The 24,582-nt window shown below is 37.5% G+C and overlaps 1 protein-coding gene across 4 annotated transcripts in view; it reads right to left on the reverse strand.

The window, feature by feature from the left end:
• The window catches only part of adam12a (ADAM metallopeptidase domain 12a), a 118,527-nt gene that overhangs the window by 63,963 nt on the left and 29,982 nt on the right, over positions 1 to 24,582 (reverse strand). The window lies entirely within an intron of this gene.

The following is a 24,582-nucleotide window of genomic DNA, read 5'->3' on the forward strand; positions in this document are numbered from 1 at the left end:
TTCCAGGAATAGACCGTCCATGTTTGGGGAGGGTTAACCTAAAATCGATGACACCACACTAAAAATCTGTTCAGTTTGAATGTTAAAATGTGAAAGTCATTCTGATTACTGCACATTACACACTAGTTCTCAACTTCCAGGAGAAATTTGTTGTTGATGTCTCTCGCCAAACTAAATCGAATTAGATGATCTTAAAGCCGACTCCGTGTGGAAGGAAATCAATGAAAACCTTGCAGTGAATTTACAATGAAATATGATTGTTTTCCAGAAACACTTTAAGTTAAAAATAGCTTTTAGTATCTGAAAATACCATCAAGGTTCATGGAAACATTTGCTGTACTGCACCCTCAAAGAGCTAGAAAATGAATTTAATTGATTTTTTAAAAGATTAGACAGATCTTATTATTGAATGTAAATGTCTAATGAGTTGTTCTGACAGCAGGAAAATTACTTTCTGATTAATGTTTATTATAAAACCAATATTTCCTATCCTGGATCGCGTCCTGAATGCTGATTGGTCATTACATTATTACATCTGTACTTACACAGAGTATCATTTAAAAAGTTTGGGGTTGGTAGGATGTTTAAATTTTTTTTTTGAAAAAAGTCACTTTTGCTTAGGATTTATTTGATGAAAAATACACTAAACACAGTAATAATGTGAAATATTATTACAATTTAAAATAACTGTTTTCTATTTGAATATGTTAAAATGTAATTTATTCCTGTGATCAAAGCTGGATTTTCAGCATCTTTACTCCAGTCTTCAGTGTCACATGATCCTTCAGAAATCATAATATGCTGATTTGAAACATTTCTGATTATTATCAATGTTGAAAACTGTTGTGCTGCTTTATATTTTTGTGAAGACCATGACAGATTTTTTCAGGATTCTTTGATCTTTGAATAGTAAGTTCAAAAGAACAGCATTTACTTGAAATACAATTCTTTTGAAACATTATAAATGTATTTGCTGTCACTTCTATTATATTTAATGCATCTTTGCGGCATAAAATCAATTAATGAAAATATAAATAAATCTTACTAAACTAAACTTTTGAGTGCACTTGAATTATCAACTGTGCAATCAGATACCGATCATTAACATTATTTAAGGAATAAGTCAAGGAATATTTTATCTTAAATGAATTTCCTCATGTTTGAATCATGTTATGCATTTTGTATTATGCATTTTTTTATAAGCAATAAGACACTTGAGGACAACTCAATATTTTTAAGGGGTTGCAGGAACTCAGCCGTGACTCTATTGCAGCACGACCTCTTGTCCCTTATCGCTTAATTATAATGGAAGGATGTTTAATTGGTCTCACCTCGCACTGTTCATGGCTTACAGGACTGTTTCACATAATAAATGGGATGAACAACACATGTAACTACAAAACAGCATTTGGCAGTGGTGTCTAAAAAACCAGGAAGAGACGAGATGTCTTGAAATCTGCCATGCGATCACAGATGTTCTGACAGATGTTGCTCTTCTGATCACAGATGCAGCAGAAGCATTTACAAGCACAAAGTCTTGAAGAAGCAGCAAACTGATCTGAGGTCTGAACCGTGGCCATAAAGATTCCCTCAGGTGGGGTTTGGAGGCAAGAGGGTCAACTCAACATATGCTTGATCATCCACAGACGCTGGAGACTGTAAAGGCCAAAATAGGATTTATCCTTTGAGTTTTAGCTTAGTTAAAAATATTTACAAATCTTGAACTTTGCTCAGGGTTCAACTTCCATGACTTTTCTATGACTTGTCCAGCCGTTTGTAATGTTTTTTTAAAAGGATTTGATGGAGAATGCACTCACAAAGAACAAAAAATATAGCCAATGGAATAATGGAATTATAGAAAATCACTGTTTTAACATTTTCAATGACCGTTTGATTCTGTAGTGCATTTCCATTAAAAGGAACATCTAATATCTTCCATAAACTACTAAACAAAAACTACTTCTCTATTGAATCAATCAATAATGTTTTTTAACCATAAAACTAAAGAGGCCAATGATGTGTGTGTGTGTGCACTTCATAATGGAAGATTTATTCATTTAGCAGATGCATTTATTCAAATTAGCTTACAAATGAGGAAAAATATAAACTCACTATACATTAGGAAAACTATCAAAAGAAACGTATTCTGCATTTACAAATGAAACTTAGTTTTAGTACCTCTACTAGCAGAAAATTAGTCTTACAGTCGCCTATCAGACCCAAAAATGAACTCTCTTGGAATACGGTCATATGGACCACGACCACGAACACTTTTATGTTACTCTAGTGACCTTTTGGGAAGCTTTCAGTGTTTGCCCACCACTGAATTTTCATTTTTGGGTGAACTTAAAGTACTACGTCACATCTTCCCACCACTGCTAAGCGAGATCAATCCTGACTCCTCATTACATCTCATTAGATCATGATATGGCATCATTACCATGTCCTTGAGAAGATCTAGATCCAGCACAACAAACATTCAGTCATGAAATTGGCTCAAAGAGAAGTTAAAATGACAAACAATCAACAAAGTATTATGTTTTTGTGGCCATTTTCTAATTTATTCTTCAATTATTCACACGAGCAGAGACCAAGCAGAGCGAAAGATTACCAAGTAGGAAAAAAAGAGAAATAATTCTACCTTTCATGCTGTGGAAAGACGACTGCAGCAAAGCCACAAGCAGAAAAAAACTAATCAAATCATCAGTCAGTAGGGGAAAAAGACACAGCAGGACGCTGTTGTTTCCCCTGGTCACTTAATGCTTTGTGTTCTCGCAAGATAGAAAACTAGAAAGGGACACGACAGGAGTGGAAGGAATAAAAACAACAAAAGAGGTTTCTCTTTCAAGCATACAACTTAAAGGAACAGTTCAGCCCTATATGAAAATGCTGTCATTTTTTACACACCCTCATGTCATTTAAACCTGAATTATGTTCATCTTTTTCTTCATAGTCTTCAACACTTCATAGTCATTGAATCGGTCAAGCTAAAAAAAAAAACAAATCTTTATTCGCTGATAATCTTTATTATTTATTATTTAGCGAAAATGTTGTATGTTTTACAAAATAATATATATATATATAAAATTTGGTATGATTAATTAGAATAATGGTTGCTTGTTTCCGCCACAAAAATTTGCATTAAAATTTATAGACAAGACAAGTAGTTTGTTTAGGCATGGTTTATAAGGAATTACAAACCTGCGCATATATATTCAAACGCACATAACTATAGAATCAATTCTTAATGCGCATGTGAACGCCATCAGCGTCTATCACAGGTTCGCGTTTAAAGTCTGTTTAGAGAGAACGGTGTCGTCTTAGCGGCCCCTAATTTACTAACAAATGATCATTTAGACGGAAGTGAATCAATCAAAACTAACTTTAGCTGGAAAAAACATTTTTCAAGAATCACTATAAAACTAAACCAATCTCTGTTACCTTAAATTATATCTTTATCTCTGTAAAGCTGCTTTGAAACAATCTACATTGTTAAAAGCGCTATATAAATGAGGATGACTTGACTTGACAAAATAAAAAAAAATAAAAAGAGGGCGACTTTTTATCTCACAATTCTGACTTTTTTTTAAATTGCATGATATATGTCAGTCTTTTTTCCTCCAGAATTGGACTCCATAACTCACAATTGCGGACTGAAAAAAAGTCTAAATTGCGAGATAAAAAGTCGCAATTACCTTTTACATTTTTTTTATTCCATGCCGGAAACAAGCTTACATAATATTCATATGCTATGTAAAGACTCTTACAGAAAAAGTCTTCAGTAAAAAAAGAAAACAGCATAAATGTCAGGTTGGAACAAGATGAGGGTGAATCTTGACAGAATCACTTCAACACTGCCCCCCTGGCAGCTTTAAATGAAGAGCAAACAAACTGGAGCACATCAGCCTAAGTTTATTTACATGTGCATCCTGATGTGGAGTAACAGAGAGACACACACATCCAGACTGGAAGCCTGCCATTCGCTAGAGAAAGAAAGATAGAAAAGAGAGAGGGGAACAAATGACATGGGGGGATTGGATGGGGACAGAGTTACAGCTCAAATTACTTTCCAGTCCTTGGCTGACTAAACGTGAATTCAGCAATAATGAACTCGTGCCTATCCTGTCAAGGACAAAACACAGTTTTTTCATGCTACTTATGTAGGAGAAATCAGGTCATGACGCGTTCCAGAGCGTTTCCTCTTGCATAGAAATAAGTTCCTCTTTATCATCTTACACATCTGGAGTGTCCTCTTATCTGATAATTGGAAGATGGATCAGTAATGCAGAGTCTCTATTAAAAACCTCTGTTTAGCATGCTAAATGAATAATACCTCCCATCATGCGGCTTGTTGGGGAGAGGTATGCTGTTACTTTTATAAGTAATCAGACTTACAATTCTGCCAGGAGAAAGATAAAAAAAATCCCCACAGACTTTTAATATAGACCATATTATCCCAAAGATTTGCGGCTTTTTGACTTGGGCCAATAAGAAAACACAATTTGATGGGTTTCCATGTCTTATGGGGACTTTCCATAGACATAATGATATTTATACTATACAAACTGTATATTCTATCATCTAACCCTAAACCTACCCACACACACACACGCACGCACGCACGCACGCACGCACACACACACACACACACACAAACACACACACACACACACACACACACACACACACACACACACACACACACACACACACACACACACACACACACACACACACACACACACACACACACACACACACACACACACACACACACACACACACACACACACACACACACACACACACACACACACACACACACACACATTATATAGAAACCACATGGCAACACCCTAGCAATTACTCAGATCACCAACATGCCTGAGCTTCCGTTTACCACAACTGATGTGTTAGTTGATGAATGTTTATATGTGAATAAAAGCTTAAATTCTGTTTAATCTGCAAATCTGTTCATTATATAAAGCAAGTGAGTCTCTCCAGAAAATTCATACGGATTAGTTTTACGATCTCTTTATGAACTTTTTTAAGCGTCAAAGTTTCAATGGAGGGACAGAAAGCTCTCAAAAAGATCTGCATTTGTGTTCTGAAGATAAACAAAAGTCTTATGGGTTTGGAACGACATGAGGATGAGTAATTAATGACAGAATTTAAATTTTTTGGTTGAGCTAACCCTTTAACATGAATCAATTACCTCGACTTGAACAATGTAAGTCTTCTGAGGTCATTTTATCCAAAAGGTAAGACACGTTTCCAGCATCAAACATCTGCTTTGGAAATAATGTAAAACATCAAATCCAGACGATTTAGAAGAGAGACCAAGACTTAAATGTACCCAAAAAAAATTTTTTTAAGGTGAATATGCTTCTCACTGGACCCAGACGTTGCCAATTACAGATACTCTATTTTAGGGATTTATAGGCGTTAAAGAAATGTTCGGGGTTTCATTACAAAGTACAGCCCTCTATTGACAGCATGTGTTGCATTACATCAATCACCACAGACAATCATTTAGAAAATATCAAAAACTGAAGTTACAGGTTTGGAAAAACCAAAGCATACTTTCAGCAAAGCATACCAGTTTTTTGCTACTTTCTAAATTATAAAGTAAATTTTGTCATCAGCAGAGTCAGTCCTCAAGCTCAGTTCCATAACAAGTTTCTATGAAGGTATCTGATTTCTAAATGACTCACAGGAATAAACCAAATAACACTTGTGTGATGGGAGAACTGTTGACTTGGAATGCAATAATCCATGGAAATATTCAGAGGTTGATGTAATGACATCCCATGGCAAGACAGAGCCAGCTGCCAGTTCTTCAGCTTTAGCTAATGAGGAGCGTTACACCCTTGGACCGGACGAAGGACCGCTTGCCTCATCGCAGGGCTGAACTATTCCATCATGAGCTGGAATGAAGGCAGATGTAGTATACTGGGTCACGGAAAACACCTGAGGACCAGAAGCCTTATCAACTGGGAAGAAAAGAAACCCACCTAAGGGTGTCTAGAGGTCATGGGTCAAGGTGTCACATGATTGATTTCAATGCAGAAGTGCGAATAAAACAAGTCAAAAAAGCATTAAAAATGGTGAAAAACTTTTAAAAACCTGCACATGTTCCTAGTGCTGGAAAAGCAGCAACAGTCTCTGAGATTTGAAGAACTATTTAGGAAGAATTACTGAAAAATAAAAACAACAACCGATCACCTTCACACTTCATAAAGAAGAAGCAAAAGAACTGGGCCCGGTTCCCCAAAATGTTCTTATCGCTAAGTAGTTCTTAACCTATTCCTTAACCTCTCTCTTAATGTGATGGCACGATTCCCGACATGTTCGTACGCTAAGTATATCTTCTGTAAGTCACACTTTCGTAAGGTTGGTCTGGACCATTCATAAGCTCTCTCTGAGCGTTGTTTGAGCTCAAGACGCTAGTCGCCGCCACTGTGCAGCAGTCTTTAGAAATCAGCGCAGCGCAGTACAAGTCAAACTATGGTATGTTGACAATGTTGTGGCTCAAAAATGATTTCGTGTTATGGACATTTGAAGACTAATAATAAAATATGTTCGCAATGGATACAGGCCTATTTATGAAGTTGACTTTATTTGGTATCAGAACTAATATGGTGGTAATTAGCCTAGGCTATTTCGTAATGTCATTAAAGCTTTTAAATTGGCAATCTCTTTTGATAATTAAAATCTGGCAAAAAATTTGGCTCTAAATGGCTAAGATCTATAAATGGGTAAGCATGGGGGTGTCCAGTAAGCGACCAACTATGGCAGCGATCCAACGTGTCCTTGTATTGAATCAAAGACGGCGCCGCCCGCAAAAAAATGTCAATTTTTTTATTCGCCAAAACTTGAGGCTTTTTGACATTTTGTCTGACGTCCTGCCAGGACCTTGGTGTGCCTGATCCAGAGGCAGCCATCTTCCTTGCTATGTTGCTTCATAGCTCTTTTTTGTTGCTGTTGCACAAGTTATTCCGAAAACTGGAAAACAGTGTCACCTTGTGCAAGCTCACCTCGTCCAGCAAAATTTCAAGTTCCTCTGACGAGAAGCTTGGTGCCCTTTTTTTACGTTGCTTCCCCACCATATTCAGTATCTAACTCTCTCTCTCTGTTCATTGTAGATAGGTTGCTTTTTATTGAAAACATTAACCAATGGCAATCAATACCACATTAAACAGAAGTAACTTTTACAATTATGATTGTAAAGTACCTTACCATTACAGTTTTTTCCAACTGCTTACACACATTTTCACTTCACACACAAAATGCAAAATGCCTCACATCTCCTTCAAAAATGTAACACTGCATTCAAAATGCCATAAACACATGTCAGAATGAAGCATTTACATCAAATGGCAAACACTTATTTCATAATAGTGCAATAGTGCAAACCATGTAAACATTGTTTTTCTAAATCTAAAGCTCTTTTGTCTTTCATACGCTTATATTTCAATACAATGTTCTACAGTGAAAGTAATCTTCTGAGAGGGGTAACAAGTACACTGTATTCACCAATGCAATGTAGAAACATAAAATATTTATTAGGCCAAACATTACTGTTGTATACAGTAGCATACAACAAATCCATAAACATATGTAAACCAAAAGTATATTCTTTATAATACAGTAAAGAACACAATTGAGTGTGGGGGGTCTCTGTCCATTGTTGGCATCCATTGTTCAAAACAGGTAATCTGACCTTTGACCTATTATAGGCTTATACTACAGTAAAGCAGTGATTGGTTAGTGATCAGTAAAGCAATTAGTGTTTGCACATATGAGTGTGTGTGTGTGTGTGACCTGGTGAATAAGTGTATCATTTTGATTGGTTGTGTTTGGAAAAGGAAAGCAAGTAAATTCCTGCTAGATTTTTGTGTTTAGGTAGAGAATTGTGTGTAGTGTTTTGAAAAAAGTTTTTTTTGCAATTGAAAACTGAGTCAAAGACTGAGAAATAGCTTATGGTTTTGGAGATTTGGTGTGTAGGTTTGCACTTTGAGTGAGAGGTTTCAGGGCCGGAGTGGGACTCATTTTCAGCCCTGGAGTTTCTTGCCTTAGACCGGCCCACTTTAGTTACCGACTGACTATTTTAAAATAATGTAATTAAAACCTCAGTACATAAGTCAGCAATAGAGCACTCTTCTGTACAGCCTTGTAATTCATTGCATTTTTCAAAAAATATAATTTTCTATTCAGTGCAAAAGCCGTACACAGGGTTTTATAAATACAGAGGTCCCAAAAGTAATCTTGCTAGGGGGTTGCTCATATTATTTTTCCACTGTAATTGTCAAAGAACGTAGGCTATGTATATCTGTGTTAAATAGGAATCCATTGCAATAAAGTCATTCTCATTCTGGCCACAGTATGCAATAGGCTATTGCTCTCCTCTCTTATCTCCCTCTCCTTCTCTTGTTCTTCTTCTCTCAGTCTCTTTATCTTTACCTGTAAATATCCCCTTCCCGAAGCTGAGCTTTGATTGATACAGTCTTTGCAAACTGATTATTTATGTCGTTTAAAACTTCGATCATTTAGTTTTGCCACGTACATCTTATCTCCTGAAGCGTCGCGTTGGGATTCGCGCGCGGCTCGCGCTTCTGTGAACATAAATCCTGCTTTGATCGGTCACCTCAAACATTTTGACATATCACAATTTGATAATTTAATTAATAGTCTATATTTTACTGATAACTTAAACTATGTTAAAATAAATGTTACTAGGATAATTTGAGTAATGTTTGATTTGCATATGACGTGTTGTCTTTCTCAACGCCGTAATGCACCTTTGCGTGAATTGCAAAATCGATTCCTGAGCAATCGATGCCAACTAATTCAGCACCTTCACTTGGGACAGCGCCTTTGTAACGTCGAACGTAAGAAGCAGCGTGCTAAGAAGCTTCCTAAGGGACACTTCGGGGAACACACTTAGGAACCTAAACAACTTTGGTAAGATATATCTTTCGAGTCTTCTTAGCTCGCAAAGAGTGAGCGTTATTGGGGAACAGGGCCCTGGTCAAAACAAAACACACCGACTTTAATTAAAACAAGCAGAAAGTACAAAATATATCAGACTTATTATCTCTATATATTTTCCTATCTCTATATTGTCTTATTGTTATGGAAATTTGTGGGTTGCATTTCAGATTTAATTTTAAAATGATTGTCTTCATATTTATTTAATTCATCTGGTGATTTATGAATGCATCGTCGATAAACGCATTTGAAATGTACCCATAGGAAAATGTGTTGCCTAGACATTGTTTTTTTACAGTTTAGGAGACTTAATGGAGGTCTCAATTATGAATCTCAACACTGTAAAAAAAAAATATATATTGTTTAATTGCACTAAATTAACACCCACACAAGTCATTTTAAGGGTCAGATCAAGTAGATTTATCTCCTTCAACTTGATCTCAGACTCTTCCAATTCCTTCAGAGTAACAAAAACAGACATACATGACTTAGTTACTGATATACAGTAAAGAGCTAGAAAATCATTTGATACAAGCAAATCATAATTTGAGACAATGTTGAGATGTGTAAGATTACTAGAGGAGAAACATCTGGATAACACAAGTCCTCATTTGTTCTCCATTTAAACTGTCTAGGAGAAGTTGAGACGTCATTTGTGATTTCTTGTTTCAATGCGTATGATGTGATTTAAAATATGATGTTTATCAATGATTTATTTCTCCATTGGCAGTCATTGTACTGCCAAACAGAACAAATAAACTTCGGCATGAAAACAGCTCTTCATGAAACATCAAACCCATAAGAAAGTACAAAACGCAACCTCTCCTCTGAAGAGTATCCATCAATGCGGGATCTTTGGGCACATCTGGCCACATTAACACATCTGTCATCGCGTACGCAAACATTACGAGTCTGGGAGTGCACGTTTCCTTAAAATCACTTTTCTTTTCATCTGATTTTTGGGGTGCGATCTTTGCCACTCACCCTCTCCGAGAACAATGGAGAACTTTTAGAAGCAGGAAATAAAAATCATAAATCGAAAGGTTATTGCAAGGTTATCGTCTTTCATTTGTGACAAACATCTCTGGTTAATGATCTCAGCACTCTCTTTGAGTAACATGTCAAAGGGTTAGTTCACCCAAAAATGAAAATTCTGTAATTAATTAATCATCCTCGGAACACAAATGAAGATATTTTAAAATGAAATCTGAGAGCTTTCTGTCCCGCCATTGACAGCCTACGCAACTGACACTTAGACGCTTCAAAACGTTCATAAAGAGATTGTAAACCTAATCCATATGGATTGAGCGGTTTAGTCCAAATTGTCTGGAGAGACTCAATCGCTTTATATGATGAACAGATTAAATTTAGGCTTTATGTAATTAATGGCAGAATTTTTGGGTGAACTATCCCTTTAACAAAAGTAAGTAATCAAACGTTTCTCGTAAGCACATGCAAATGTATCGGGATCAATTCAGAGCTCCTGGAAGGCATCCCACATATGCTAACACTTACAACTCCTTTCACAGTGGTTTTGCTCCTCTGACACTTGCGCAATGAACATCACAAAAAATCTAAAAGTCAAAGAGTATTTTTTATAAGCCCAAATTACATTTTAGGTAGTGTGAAAGTCTATGAAGTCAGAGCCAAAGGTACCGAATTAGCCTGCACGTCAAGCCAAGGCCTAAACCTTTCTCAATCCCAATCAATCACAGCAATTCCTGGAAGAACTTTCATCTCCTTCTAGTATTTTGGGCCTAATTGTTGTTCTCCCTTTGGGCCTCAGCGTGTTCATTACATCCGGTTTGACCAAACATTTGGACGGTCTGCCTTTCAAGCAGCCTCACATCTGCTAAAAGTAGCAAGAACGTGATATATGAAAATAATCCTGCTCCGTGAGCCAGTCACAACCATCTGGGAATACTTTATTTACGGATTAATTTGAACAGCATACAGTATAATACATGCCAGTTCTGTCTCAATTGCTCATCTGGTGTCTAATAAAAGCTGAATTAAACAAAAATCCCCACAAACAGCGTGAGAAACCTGTTTAGAAGGAATCATTTATGAAAAAGTGAAGATTCTGTCATCATTTACTCACCCTCATGTCGTTCAGAATATCTTTCTTCAGTGGAATCTGCAAGCTGTACATGTAAAAGACATGGAAAATTGACAAAAACACATTTTTCCCGAAAGTAGTAAAAGGAAAGACATGAGGGTGAGTAAATACTGACAGAATCTTCACTTTTGGTGGATTTAACAATGTATTTCTAATGACGCAGCATTCTGGAGATGGGGAAATTATCAGCTATTCTCTCAGTATTGTGTTAGCATGCAAATCGAATGTGGAATGGTGTGCTGAATCATAAATTGTCTGTTTGGTTGTGTGTCATGCTGAACCTTGAGTCCTGGAAACCCCTCAAGAGTGCTGTCTAGACGAGTCCTTCGGTTCAGGAGGAAAAATAGTGTTTTGTCCTCATAATTCACCTGAAGCCAAATGAACAATGCATCGTGTCCTGAACCACTCAAGTGTCCTTCACTCCAGTGCTCAAAAAACATTTCATTTGAGGTCAAGGAGTCTGTGTTCGTGTCTAAACGAACAATCTTATACGAATGCAAATGTGTATGAATCAGAAGAACCACGACATCTATATTCATGAAAACTCTGCACTGGAACTAATGATTTCAAACCTTCAGCCTCATTATTCATCTGATTCAGCAAATGCATGCATTAAAGAACGGTTCCTGAACAAATTAATTCATAAAACACGCCATAACTTCTGCATTTACTAAAAACTCACTCAAGTGAAGAAAACAATAAAAACAAACAAAACAAAGGAAAAAAGTAAAATAAATACAAGGCTATCTTGATTATTTTTACTTAACTAATACATTTTATTAATTTATTTAGTTGCAATATATAGCCCAAGCTAATGGGGCTTAATTTCTAAGTATGCAAAAGTGTTTCAACTTCAAATCTCATGATCGACAAATCATATATTTATATGATCGACAAATCACACACATATATTATATAAACACAAACTTTTATGTCAGATTAATCGTAATATTTATAGCCCTAATGTATACATATTATTCTAATGTATTACAAATAATTGCATAAATCTAAATATTACATCATTATATAATAATACTAAATATTGTATTATTGTAAACATGATATAACATTTATTATGTGTATAAATCATCATTTGTATCATATGCACGCAAAACATGCACATCACATTAATGCAAAAAGTGCATATCATATGTACGCTAAAAAAATGCATATCAGATGCACGCAAAAGGTCATTTCTGCGTATAAAGAGCATGCAAAATGAAAGCATGAACTTGTGCTATAGATACGCATATACAAAAACACATAATCTGTGTTTTACTCCAATGCAAAATCCTCATTAAATACTAACAGTACATCATCTCTGCACATGTTTTAATTTCCTCTCGTCTCAGTGATCTCTCACAAACACCCCCTGTGTTTCCCAGCTACACTCGTCCAACACTTCCTCTCAGTACGTTCAGCTTTCATCGGCGTCCCTGTAGGGAACTCTCACACTCAAACCCCAGACTCGAGCTCAGCACCACACGACTGCTGCGATTCAGCAGAACATCTGCTTTCTGCATGAGCGCGAGGGAAAGAGCTCCCACAAGTCCCTGCTTCTCTTTTATTGTGCTTTAAAGAGCGCGAGCGGTGCAAACGCTTCTCGAGAGCACCAAACCCCCTGAAACTAGAGAACAAAAGGAAAATCACTGAGGCAGGGTTCAGTTTCCTCAGCAGATCTTCAGGGCTCTTGGGAAAACATGCTCTGCTGGTCAAATGGGGCGGAAGCAGGAGATTTTGTTTGCTTGGTGTTTTTTAGTAATCTGCACAAGATAAAACTCGTTCAAACGCTTACTCAGCACAGGCTGTCAGACGGATGGAGCGCAGAGGTCAAAGGTCAAGAAACTCTGCTGAGCGACAGGATGCTCCGACTGAGGTCAAGCTGCATGTCAGAGCGCAGGAAAAAGACAACAGCGCACAATCAAATAAACAGACAGTCTATAAAGACACAAGCTAATAAAAGCAGACACACAAAAACAAACAGATTTACTTGGAAGTGTTCTGAGTGCAAGAAGGAACATTTATGCATTTAGCAGACGCTTTTATCCAGGGAACAAAAGCAATATTTGTAAAATGCAATGCCAGGTTTATTAGACAACAAAATGAAACAATCTGCATTTCACACATGCAAGCCTGTGCTGTACATTTACAAGAATAATTTGCTCACAAATGAAAGATATTATTTTTATTTTCTTGCCTTAATGTCGCTCCAAACCCGTTTGACTTTCTTTCTTCTGTGGAACACGAAACATTAATTTTTGAAGAATATCTCAGTTGCTCATTTCTATATAATATAAATGCATATTGGGATTATTAAACTCCAAAAAGACCAAAAAGCATCATTAATTGAGTCCATATGACTCCATTGGTCTATATATGCACAATATTTTACATATGTCTCTTCTGAAGTCACATGATATCTTTGAGGAACAGAAAAAAATTTAAGTCCATATTCACTGAAAGTCTTGAATATGGTATTAGATATTGAACATCAGTATAGTTTGATCACCAAGAAGAACAAACAGGTTTTAACATTTTTAATAAAAAATAATGCAAAATACTATTTCATGGCCAGTAAGAACTATTTATGGGCATTTTCTAAACTCATTCACTCACTTCAAACATATTAGCAGTTCACTATGTTTTGAAACGGAGCTAATGTTTCTCTCTATCGCCCTGTCGACTCACTATACGGAACAATGCAAATGGCTCCATTTCAAATCACAAAATCCATTTTTTGCTTCTTTTGGTTCAAAACGTCCACCATATAAGGACAAAGAACTCAGTAAAAACATGAAGTCAAGAACATAAAATACGGAGAAAAGAAAACGCTATTACGGCCATCTGACATGAGTAATGTCTGAATGCCATTCTGTGCGTGTAATTTAATGCTTTTAAAATGAAATCTGTTATCAAAAGGACAATTATGCACATCTGTAACACATTTAGTACTAAATAAAAGAAGAAAAAGCCAACTTGAAGACACACACCATAACAATTTACACAGTTTGCAACAACTACGGCTATTACTTTAAAATAAAATAAAACACAAAAGTTGCTGTAAATAATGCACATCAAGTCTAGGCATAGAATAAAATATTATTACAATAATATCTGGGGCATTTCCCCCAAAGCCCTGATTCCTTTCTTTATTATTTATTTATTTAGGTTTATTTTTTTAAATGCATATTTTAGCAACCTGTTCCTAATTCAAATGCTTTTAAAGTCACTTGATGTTTCTTAGTCTTTCTTGAACATTTGTTCACCGCATGCTGTTTTTGTATGAAAATAACTCAAAAAAGTAATCCAGGTTTGGAATTGCATGAGAGTGAGAAAATACAGAATACTACTCTGCACAGCCATTTCTATCACAATCTCACAAACCCGTTTGGGGAAACCCGTTGTGCTGCACAGACTGAAAGACGCTTACAGCAGCCCGTCCGCAGAGACACACGGTCTCATCTGGAAAAGAGCTTGAACAGAACCGAATCTGTAATGTGATGAACAGAGAGGAGAGGAGCGGACAGGCCCTGATTCATGTTGACTCGCATCCAAAAAATATCTGTGTCAAATAAAGTGAACTGAGATTGTATCACAATGAAGAGAACTGATTTCCAGGTGAAGTCCAGGTACAGCGTGAACTGGGCTATTACGCACTAAATCCCTTTTTGAGACAACAACAAAAGCAATGTGTGAACAACTGTTTGCAGTTTTTGCTAATTGTTCTGCTGTTTTGATGTAAACCTATGAGACTTTAGGCTTGATATCTGAGCAGCAGCTATGTCAAATGCTGAATGTTCATCATGCAATACTTATGACATTCTGACCGAATCGTGCAATGATAAAAGAGCCATTAGGCACTTCAGGAAGAGACGGAGACGCATCTGTGGAAACAAGCGCAGAGCTGTGAGACGTCAGAGCAGCACAATGAGGCACGAGTGATAAAAGAGAATGACAGATGAGGATCTGTGTGTGTGTGTGTGTGTGTGTGTGTGTGTGTGTGTGTGTGTGTGTGTGTGTGTGTGTGTGTGTGTGTGTGTGTGACATCCATTAAGTAAGACCTAAAGAGACTGAAGGCTGCGACAAACACACCTTCTCAATCTGCATCCTGGGGGTTTATGAGATGTTTTCTGTGTTTTTCGGATCCGTCTAATTAATTTAGAATGTCAAGGATCCCGTTTCCTTCATTAATGACCGCTGTAAGCTGCCAGATAATTGGAGCTCTGGATAAGTCAAGTCAAGTCAAGTCAAATATATTTATATAGCGCTTTTCACAATACAGATTGTATCAAAGCTGCTTCACAGTATCAATCAAAACAACTTAATGTTTGTTTATTACTGGAAAAAAGACATCCAAGTTTGGTAGAGCTGATCAATGGTATGATTGGTTAATTAATTTGAATATCCCCAACTGAGCAAGCCAAAGGCAACAGTGGCAAGGAACCGAAAAACTCCATCCAGTGACCTAATGGTGTCCTAACACCCCATCAGGTGACCCAATGGAGAAAAAAAACCTTGGGAGAACCCAGGCTCAGTCGGGGGCCAGTTCTCCTCTGGCGTTTATGAACTAGAGGCCGAATTTACAGTAACTGTAAGATAAAAAATTTATATGAATGCCTGGCTAAATAGATGCGTCTTCAGTCTAGTTTTAAACTGGGAGAGCGAGTCTGAGCAACGAACAATATCAGGAAGGCTATTCCAGAGCTTCGGAGCTAAATGTGAAAATGCTCTGCCTCCTTTGGTGGATCTGGATATCCTAGGAATGACCAGAAACCTCGAATCTAGTGATCTTAAAGAGCGCGATGGATTGTAAGGCGATAGAAGATCCGTTAAATAGACTGGAGCTAAACCATTTAGAGCTTTATAAGTCAAAAGCAATACCTTGTAATTAATACGGAACTTTATAGGTAACCAATGAAGTGATGATAAAATCGGTGTTATATGATCATATTTTCTTAATCTAGTAAGAACTCTAGCGGCTGCATTTTGGACTAACTGTAGCTTGTTTATTGAAGATGCAGGACAACCAGCTAATAAAGCATTACAGTAATCTAGTCTCGAGGTCATGAATGCATGAACTAACTTTTCTGCATCAGAGACTGATAGCATATTACGTAACTTAGCAATGTTTCTAAGGTGGAAAAAGGCTGTTTTTGTAACATATGAAATATGCTTTTCAAAAGACAGGTTGCAGTCTAATGTAACACCCAGGTCTTTTACTGTAGCGGATAGAGTAACAGGGCATCCTACTATGTTAAAGTCGTGCTGTGAAAGGTTTTGTGGACGGTTTTTAGAACCGATAAGTATTACCTCTGTCTTGTCTGGATTTAATAAAAGAAAATTATGCGTCATCCAATCTTTTATATCTTTAACACAATCTGTCAATTTGGATAATTTAGCGTATTCATCTGGCCGTGAGGAAATATATATTTGAGTGTCATCAGCATAACAATGGAAACTAATTCCATGTTTCCTTAGAATATTACCAAGTGGCAGCATATATATTGAGAATAATAAAGGGCCTAACACAGATCCCTGCGGCACTCCATAGTTTGCCGAAGTTATAATCGATTTTTCTCCATTTAAGTAGACGAAATGGTAGCGGTCAGATAAGTATGACCTGAACCAGCTTAATGCTTGTCCTTGAACACCAGTGTAATTTTGCAGTCGATCTAAGAGTATTGTGTGATCTATAGTATCGAACGCAGCACTAAGATCAAGTAAAACTAGTACTGAGATACAGCCTTGGTCCGAAGCTAAAAGTAAATCATTTGTGATTCTAACAAGCGCAGTTTCAGTGCTATGATGTGGCCTGAATCCAGACTGAAACTTTTCATAGATGTCGTTTTCTTGCAAGAAAGAGCCGAGTTGAGCGGACACAACTTTTTCTAATATTTTTGACATAAATGGAAGATTCGAAATGGGTCTGTAATTTGCTAGGTTATTTGGATCTAATTGTGGTTTCTTAATAAGAGGTTTTATAACTGCCAGCTTGAACGTTCTTGGAACATGACCTAAAGATAAAGATGAGTTAATAATATTGAGAAGAGGCTCTTCCACTACAGGTAACACTTCTTTCAGTAGTTCAGTTGGTATAGGATCTAATAAACATGTTGTTGTTTTAGATGAAGTGATAAGTTTATTTAACTCTTTTTGTTCTATGGTTGTAAAGCATTGTAATTGTTCTTGCGGGGTAATAATTGCGGCCGAATTATAAGGCGCGAGCAAAGATCGAACGTTTACGATTTTGATTCTGATGCTTTCAATTTTCTCGGTGAAGAAGTTCATGAAATCATTACTACTAAACTGTAACGAGGTATTTTGTTCAGACGACGTCTGTTTATTTGTTAGTCTAGCCACGGTATTAAATAAAAACCTTGGATTATTTCGGTTGTTTTCTATTAATTTGCTGAGGTGCTCAGCCCTGGCCGTTTTAAGTGCCTTTTTATAAAGTGACATACTGTCTTTCCACGTGATTCTAAAGACCTCTAAATTAGTTTTTTTCCATTTACGCTCTAAATTACGGGTTTCTCTCTTTAAAACATACGTAGTATTATTGTACCATGGTGCTATACTTTTTTCTCTGACCTTTTTTAATCTAATGGGTGCAACAATATCCAATGTTCTAGAGAGAATGTTGCTCATAGTGCTAGTTAGTTCGTCTAATTCATCTGTTTGTTTGGGTTCAGGCAGCAGCTGGGACAGATCAGATAAGCTATTTGAGAAATGATCTATGGTGGATGGACGAATTGTTCTACCTGGTCGATAACGTGGCGCAGCATGACATATTACAGCAGTGCGTAATATGCAAGTTACCAAGTAGTGGTCAGTGACATCATCACTTTGTGGAATGATATCTATATCGGTTGGATCGGTTCCATATGATATAATTAAATCGAGTGTATGATTAAGACGATGAGTTGGTCCGGTGACGTTTTGCTTGACCCCGAAGGAGTTTAATAAATCTGTAAACGCAGCCCCTAACGCATCATTTAAATTATCTACGTGTATGTTAAAATCTCCAACAATTAATGCTTTATCGACGTTGACCAAAAGATCTGATAGAAAGTCAGCAAACTCTTTTAGGAAATTGGCGTAAGGCCCTGGAGGTCTATATACGGTAGCCAATGCTAGAGATAATAGGGATTTTTTTCTTACATCTAAGAGCGTAACATTTAGCACAAGCACTTCAAACGAATTAAACCTATGACGAGTTTTCTGAGTAACATTAAGGATATCTCTGTAGATTGTTGCAACACCGCCGCCACGACCGATCAGACGGGGCTCATGCTTATAACAGTATCCTGGCGGAGTAGACTCATTTAGACCGAAATAATCATTTGGTTTAAGCCAGGTTTCAGTAAGGCACAGAACATCGAAATTATTATCTGTGACCATTTCATTTACAATAACCGCCTTAGGTGTGAGCGATCTAATGTTTAGAAGACCTAGCTTTAGAAATTGTTTTTGTTCACTAATAGCGAGATTTTTTGTTTTAATAACAATTAGATTTTTTCTAGATCCTGCAGTAGATTTATTATTTGATCTTAGTAAACGAGGAATAGACACAGTTTCTATGCAATGTTCTACACTAGTATTAATATCAATTAAATTGGTGCAGTAGAGACTGTGATTTGGATTTTTGGTTACTAGTCAAATGGTATTTAACATCTTGGAGATGTTATCCGACAGAAGATCTGCCCCGATTCTACTTGGGTGTAAGCCATCAGCGCGGAAGAGCCTTGGTCGCTCCCAAAACAGATTCCAATTATTTACAAAAATCAATTTCTGCTCATTGCACCATGACAATAACCATTCATTTAGCGCGAATAATCTACTGAACTTTTCATGCCCTCGTCGGTACGTAGGAAGCGGTCCAGACACAATAATCGATGTTTCAGGCGATGTGCTGCGTACCGTATCGATAAGGCTCCTGAAGTCTTTCTTCAGAACCTCCGTCTGTCGCAGCCTAGTGTCGTTAGCTCCCGCATGCAGCACAACAGCTCCGACGCGCTCGTCACCGTTCAAGATCTCAGTTACCCGCGCAGTGATATCGAGAACACGAGCACCAGGAAAGCAGTGACTGTGCACCTTACTTTTACCTAACGTAGCGTGGACGTGTCGGACGGTGGAATCGCCGATGATCACAGCATCGCGTTCCGTTTCGCGAAGAGGGGAGAAGCGGTTCTGAGTGGAGATCTCGAAAACCGGGAGGGGCGAAAAGATTCTTGTCCTGGCTCGCGGCTTCCGCGGAACCACCCAGGCTTCGTGGTGGTGTGTTGGAGCCGGAGTGAATGAAATCATGGCTGATCGTGACCTGGACGCTCGGGACCAATGCTGAGAAACGCACGGAGTAGACGAGGTCAGCGTCAGCGGGTTACTAACGTTAATCACTGATCCGTGTGCATCAGCGCGTGATGTTTCAAGAGCTAAACGCCGGTCTCTCAGCTCAGCTTGTCTCTCTAGAAGGTCAAGGATCTGCTTTTCTACAGCTTCTAATTCAGACTGCACCGCAAGCAATTCAGATTTGTTCTCATCTGCACCAAGAGGTAGATAACATACACCTGATATATTCGCCATTTTAACAGATGGACAGTAAGTTAGCAATGATGCAACCAGTGATGCTATTAATATTTATACTAATTTATGACTCAAGTCTTGGGTATAACCGTCTTTTTAGTGGTATGGGTGTAATATAGACGCAGGATAGACGGGAAAACAAACAAACTCACAGCAGGCAACGAGGCTGACAAAAGCAGTCGATCGCAGGGCGAGCAGCAGTGAAGCGGTGTCTCGCTCTACGACCAACAATCAATGTTCAAACCGTATTTGCGCAAACAAACAAACGCAAACAAACAGACTCACAGCGGGTAACGAGGCTGACAAAAGCAGTCGATCGCAGGGCGAGCAGCAGTGAAGCGGTGTCTCGCTCTACGACCAACAACCAACGTTCAAACCGTATTTGCGCAAACAAACAAACGCAAACAAACAAACTCACAGCGGGTAACGAGGCTAACAAAAACAGTCGATCGCAGGGCGAGCAGCAGTGAAGCGGTGTCTCGCTCTACGACCAACAACCAATGCTCAAACCGTATCCGCGCAAACAAACAAACTCACAGCGGGCAACGAGGCCGACAAAAGCAGTCGATCGCAGGGCAACAGTCAATAAGGGCATCTGAGGGCATCTGAAAAACACTGTTAGACGACTCAGCACTTGAAAGTCTTGTTTTTTTCAGGCAACTTCATCTGCACTAATGAAGAGCTGTATTCATGTACTGCATTTCCAAACAGTGGTACAAAGGCCTGAATTACCACAATCACATCACTTTTAAATGTAATGAAGTATGAAGAAATATATATATAATGATTTTTAACATAATTTGGTAACACTTTAAGGTAACACTTCATTTTACAGTGTCCCTGTTACAGATTTGATCTGTAATACTATAGTAATAACAGTTAATTATGCATTGATACATGCAGCTAACCCTAAACCAAATCTTAACTCTAATTATATAGTAAGTAGCCTATATAGTTGATTACTATTAGTACTTAATTGTATAATTAGACTGTAACAAGGACATCTTTAAATAAAGTGTAACTCACTTTACAATACGGTTAACATGTTAATGTATTAACTAACATTAACTAACAATGAGAATTAAATTTGTCACAGTATTTATTCATCTTTGTGAATGTTAATCAAATCCAGCTTTTCATTGTTTGCTCATGTTAGTTTACAGTGCATTAACTAATGTTAACCAATACAACATTTGATTTTAATCATTATTAAATGTTGAAATTAACATTAACTAAGATTAATAAATGCTAGAAGTGCTGTTCACTCTTAGTCCATGTTAACTAAAGTAGTTCACTAATGTTAAAACTGCAGTCCGTAGTTTTTCCTCTTTGTCGCCATCTCTGTTCGAAATCTGCAATTGCAGTTATTCACGGAATAGTCAACTTTACGCGGGTTGTGTCTCGGCACGGCACAGTGCGGATCAATCTAATGTTTTGAGGAGAATGTGCGGCTGTCAGTCGCCGCCGGTGTGGATACTGGCATTCACAATCACTGATTCTGCTTCTTGGAAGTATGAACAACATAAGAATTTTCACTGGAAAATGTCGTCTGAACAAGTAACATCCACTTTTGTTCTGACCAACTAAGGGGAAAAAGCATTGCAGTAAATCGTGCTGATAAATGATCGCTTATCATATCTCGTCAAACCGTGCAAATTATACTTTGTTCTCAAATTGTTAATGTTAACAACATCAGCATTGCGTGACTACATTTAAGGCCCTACCGATATTCCGATATTCATCCATGTTTTCGCATGTGTCCAGTTGCAGACTCTTTTTTTCTGTAGCCACTCCGAAGTCCAAAGTCTTTTGTATTTTACAACGGGTGAATCTGCAGTTGATGATTGTCGTTTTACCCTTTCTGGATCCGCCATCAAATTGCTGAGTTTAATTATATGAAGTGCTGTGAGAAAAGGCTATAAATCTCCACCTCCATCATCCTCACACTCATAGCCGACTAGCCGAGACTCCTTCTTTATGCGTACAGATGTGAAGTAATGACGCAAAGACATGCTGGAATTAAAAACATTATTACAAGCTTACTGTTTTGAATCGAGCTAAGGCAAGAAGAGAGTTTTGAACATTGGCTGGTTATGTACTTGCTCAAACATTTATTTTGGATAATTTTGAACCCAAAAAAGGTACAGAATGCAGCTTTGACTAATGAAACCTTTTGGTGAATTGTTACCCATCATTTTTTCATTCCATCCATCCACAGTACACACACACACACACACACACACGCACACACACACACACACACACACACACACACACACACACACACACACACACACACACACACACACACACACACACACACACACACACACAACTGTAAACTGTTTAAACTGAATAAAACTATCCAACTATCCATTTGTATGGTGTTGGGTCGCCGCTCTTTCACACACATTTGGGATTAAGTTTACATAGTATATTTGATTAAGTTGCGTGCGTTTGTGTGTGTGTGTGTGTGTGTTTGAGAGAGAGAGAGAGTATTTCCAACAGAGCCGGATCTTATCTTCCCTTCTAATGTTCCTGTGGATCAGCCTCTGTGTTTCTTCTGAAACGCTTTCCAGGAGTCCATATTCATCATACGTTCAGCTTTATCGCTTCATGATAATGTGAGAAGGTGTTGTGCAGGCCTTGTTCTCCTGTCTGGCACATAGAGAGGTCATGTCTCTGATAATAACACGTCTACAGCGCTCATGAGATGCTTTTCACAGAGGTTGTCTTCTTTTCCACCCCTCTGTCTCTATCTCACACGCCCCCTTGTTACCATGGGAACAGTCCAAAAATCACTTCCTCTCGTCCTGAGTATAGCAGGCTTTTGTTTTGCTTAAATACATTGAAGATTACATATCTAAATTAGATTTTTTGCAACATGAGTATGCAGAAAGATACTACCCAACAAACTAAAACACCAACACACTTTAATGCAGGAAGGTTTCTTCAAGCGTCTTGGAGACGTTGCTGCAGTTCTTCAGGATTTAGTCTCAGTTTGTTCTGTTTCTTCATGTAATCACAGAGAGACTCAACAATAGTGAGATCAGATCATACCGGCTGTTTTCAGATTCCTTGTGCAGACAAAAATCTCACTGGATTATTACAACTAATTGCAAAATTAATGTTTGGAAATGTAAACTGATATTTCCTACTGACACACTACAGCAAAAGATATAAATAACTGGCTTAAAATATATGTTTTTTTGGCGAATATACTAACGTGCCTAAGCATTTTTCAAAGTACTATATATAAAAAAACTAAGGTAAGAGTTAGCCCTATTGCATTATTGCATTAGAATTTTTTGTATATTAATGTGTGACATTTTAGCCCTAATAACCAAAATCATAGTTAGTGCAACAGCGTAACGCCATAAACACCCTACAGTTCAATATTCCCTACAACCTCAGAAACTACCGGAGTGATGCCGTCCCACTGGGCAAACAAATTACACTTTTGCATTTGACTAGGCAGATGAATAATGTACTTTGTTCTGTTCTTTAAAGAGGATAAGATCCAATTTTAACTTCATTTCCAGTTCAGGTTATTCACATAAATTAAATTTACTTATACAACTTAATTAGGGGCTTTGAATAAAATAAAGAATAAATTGAATTCATGAAGTTATCTAGATGAACTAAGAATGAGGGGCTCATTCAGACATTTGTGACTATTTAATTCACCTTATCATATCCTGTCAACTATATATTAGTATGACCTTTAAATATAATATTCTATTGAGTCTCTCTAACTCAACACAGGACTCGTGTTACGCTATTGTTTCCTACATAATGCAAATGCAAAACATACATTGACCTGCTTCAGTGTGTGTCAAATGTCATATTACCATCATGCATTTTGACATTAAACGATCATGGCACGTGCTTGATTGCTGCTTATGAAAGAAATAAATGCTGTGACTCCTTAAATGAACGTGCTTGACCATTTCCTACAACTTCTTGTGCTGGAATCAGAGAGGATGAAAAACAAATATGAACTTTCGATTTTGATAATTTCATTTGACAAATGTTTTTTTTTTACTCTGCTCTGCTTCATCCAGTTTCAACAACTGGAATTCATCAGCTTCACTGGAGCAGGAGACTCACACTCGCTTTCTCTTCCTTATACAGTATTACACATGCTGGACTTCATTTCCACACAACACTGTCTGACCACTTCCAACATCAGCCAGAAGTCACAATAACACTGAAGTTGAAGTTGTGTGGAAAACAGGCTCTCAGAGCTGCCAACTGTCATGCATTCACCGTGAGACTCACGAAATTGACCCTTTTCACACGCTCTCACGCCACACATCCATTTTCTCACTCAGAGAAAAATTGCGAAGCAAAGAGGACACTGACACCGCGACAGACAAGCAGGTTACTTTTGATATGAAACAAATTCTCAGCTCTCAGATTCTGTCAATTTATTACGAAATTCAAACAACCAATACCATTTTGGCGCTTTTAAATGTGACGTGACATATCTGTGACATATCACCCAGGCTAGCGCCTGGCGGCACGTGAACCGATAATCTACCAATAGCCTAACAGTTATTGCACCCCGACCCCCCCCCCCACCCAAACCAAAATAATTTTAGTTACAAAAAAATACTATTTCAAATAAATACTGTTCTTTTAAAATTTCTATTCACTGTTTTCCACAAAAATATGAAGCAGCACAACTACTTTCAACATTGCTAACAATCAGAAATGTTTCTTGAGCAGCAAATCAGCATATTATGATTTCTGAAGGATCATGACACTGAAGACTGGAGTAAAGATGCTGAAAATCCAGCTTTGATCACAGGAAAAAATTAAAATATATTCAAATAGGAAACAAAATATTTCAAAATATTACAGTAAGTGGCATAGATCAGAACTGAAAA

This window comes from Siphateles boraxobius, unplaced genomic scaffold, assembly GCF_051911475.1.
Source record: "Siphateles boraxobius isolate OS27281-9 unplaced genomic scaffold, OSU_SipBor_1 46, whole genome shotgun sequence".
NCBI lineage: Eukaryota > Metazoa > Chordata > Actinopteri > Cypriniformes > Leuciscidae > Siphateles > Siphateles boraxobius.